General features: G+C 37.6%; 1 long non-coding RNA gene across 1 annotated transcript; it reads right to left on the bottom strand.

The window, feature by feature from the left end:
- LOC109830131 lies at positions 1,128-2,409 on the bottom strand. Its single transcript, XR_002244212.1, has 3 exons — positions 2,357-2,409; positions 2,130-2,194; positions 1,128-1,364 (listed from the first exon to the last, which is right to left on the bottom strand). It is a non-coding gene; the product is annotated as an uncharacterized LOC109830131 (long non-coding RNA).

Below are 2,963 nucleotides of genomic sequence, written 5' to 3'. Positions count from 1 at the left end.
TTTAGACAAACTGGATAAATAATTTTTTGGTGGTCAAAATTTATGATTTTGTGAGCTATAATCCACGATATTTGGTCTTTTTTAGTTATTTTGATCCATTGGCAAATAATTTCATGGATTCAAAAGTTATACTTTCATGAGCCACCCATGATTTTTATCAATTTTCTTTCATTATGACCCAAGGGAAATAATTTGGCAGAGTCCAAAATTAACGATTTCTTGACCTATAACTCATGATTTTTTTTGCTATTTTTAATCATTTCAATCCATTGACGAAAAAGAAGTTGCTATTGCCAAAGTTTAGGATTTCATGCACTATATCATATGATTTTAGTTATTTTTAATCATTTCGACCAATCGGATAAATAATTTCTTGGTGACCAAAATTTTAGATTTCATGAGCTATAACCTGTGACTTTTGGCCATTTTTAGTCAATTCAATCCACTGTCAAATAATTTTGATGAGTATAAAATTCATGTTTTCATGACCTATCACTAGTAGAAAAATGGGTATCCTTGACGGGCTTTCCCGTCAGGGATGCCAAATTTCCAGTCAGCAATACATATCCTTGACGGCTTCCCGTCAAGGATATGCCGTCAGGAAAAGTCCCGTCAGGGAAGAAACATCCCTTGAGGCAGCGCGTCAGTGATAAGCATCAAGCTGACGGAGCTGTATTTCGGCTGAGCGGTGGCGGAGGCCGTCAGGGATTGTTGAAACGTTCAAACATCCGCTGACGGCGAAGCCCGTGGGGATGTTTCAAGCATCCCCGACGGGCTTGCCGTCGGGATAAACATCCCCGCAGCGGCAAGCCCAGTTCAGGGAAATGTTTATATAAAAATTTACTGGGCTAGCACAACACAGTCAAGTCAGAGATTGGGAGACAAGACATCATATACATATATATAATCCGAGCAAAAAATAGAAGTAATTTCAGCGACTGATGATATAAGTTCCTTCGACATAAAACATAGACAAAGGATGACATATCTGTTGGCATTTTTGGCAACCAATAGTCTGAACATTGATACATGGGAACAATTGCAGACAACAAAGACAATTTTAGGAATTATAAGAGTCGCTGGCTCCTATTTCGGCAGCAGACTTCCAGAGTCTATGCAAAAAAAAAGATTATAAGATCTGGGGAGAGATTTCCTCACAACACATACATATATTCATAAATATATTGAATATTCCTTCACAGCCATAAACACGCTGAAAGCTAATTCTTTACGGTTGTGACCTGCCTCAAGAGCATATCACCCACATCGCGAGAGACACGTGATGATTGTTCCTTCAGCTGGAGGATTTTGCTCTCAGTTTCTTGTTCAAGGCGCTTCACATTAGCACCAGAATCACCGCTGCTCTGTTATACCAGTGAATAAGAAAAGGGTAAGAATGTGGACAAGCTAGCACATATAAGAGATAGCATGTAAGAAGACCACGCCGACGATATGGCATGTGAGAGAATAGAAAATGCTAAGACGAGATGAACTTGAAGGAATTGATCAAGTTGAAAAATTCAAGTGAGTGCAAATTCTGTCAAGAGTATTATAAATGAATACCAAAATTTGTAAAAAACAACAATTCATTTGTAAAAAACAGTCTAAGGTTGATATCTTGTGGAAGATTCTCATATACACTAAATCCTAATTACACTATGACCTGGCTCGACCATACAATGTATGTCAGTGGCGCACAAATTCAGTATGCAGTGAATGACCAGCCTGTAAATACAACGATCATGCTTATGTGAATTTGTTATTATTTGTTTTAAGGGAAATGCCAGAATATAAAGGGGGAAAAGAGACAGTGAAGTGCGCCTTTCCTGATTTGGACTTGCCGTTATATAGATTACTGTTATTTAATTTGTTAATAAGTACTATTAGGTTTGTTGTGCTATGAGAAAAGAAATATTGATGCAAAGATAAAATATTGATGGAAAGACAGGAAAGAAAACATAACAAGATGACAATGAATCATCGTATTTTGCAGGTAACATATTATCTTTTTCCAACAAGATAAAGCCCAATGACATATGAAATAAATAATATTGTTAGCGCTAAAGCGACATTTATGAGACAACCACCAATAACTGAAGCAACAGTAAATGTAGCAAAGGCTATTGCACCTGCAAACCATTGCATTTTCCAGTGATCCCCCTTGAATGAGACCAGCTTTGTGCATCATTTCGACCTGTAAACAAGTCGACTCCATAATGAGGTTTGTAAATATATGTAAGATAAAAACAATCCAATTACAAAAAAGACCACTCTCACATGCTTCAATACATTCTAGAGGCTTCGTCACATAAATAGCAACTCAACCTTAAAAAAAGAAGAGAAAGCTCTTTGATACCTCTACATCCAAAACTGTATTTCAATGGAAGATAGGGGCATGGTGGAGGTGGCAACATATTTTATGTCCAAGTGATGGCTCAAAGGTAGACTAAATGTATCCAGCTTTGAAGTGGCAGTTTACAACTCTATCCTGAATAGCCATGAGCCCGTTCTTCCACTCGAGGAGCCTCAATTTATCCAAGCCTATTAGTAGCACCAACTGCCTTTATCTTGAACTTATCAATGTGTTATAGGTTACAGATTAAAACTTTTATCTTATAACAACATTTGAGATTAACATAATTAAAGTAGTAAAGCCAAAAATACATTATAACTAGAAGAAATTGTATATAAACCTCTTCATAAATGCAGAAGGTTCTTGAAGGAGCTATTTCCTTGGAGTAAATTGCATCATCCGTGAAACATGAATACCACTGACATCCAAAGTGACCTCCATAAATGCTAAAGTTGATTATTCCAACACAATCATACATCCATACACTGCCTGCTTGCACCTCGCCCTCCCGTCCCAGAATTCACCCAGCAACGACAAGATACAAACACAGGCACTCACACACAAGTACACTCACCCGCAGACACTAACACCTCTTTGTCCCACATGCTAG

Source organism: Asparagus officinalis, chromosome 1 (assembly GCF_001876935.1).
Source record: "Asparagus officinalis chromosome 1, Aspof.V1, whole genome shotgun sequence".
In the NCBI taxonomy this organism is placed as follows: Eukaryota; Viridiplantae; Streptophyta; class Magnoliopsida; order Asparagales; family Asparagaceae; genus Asparagus; species Asparagus officinalis.
Note: the sequence above shows the minus strand (reverse complement) of the source record. Positions and strands in the feature narration are given on the sequence as shown.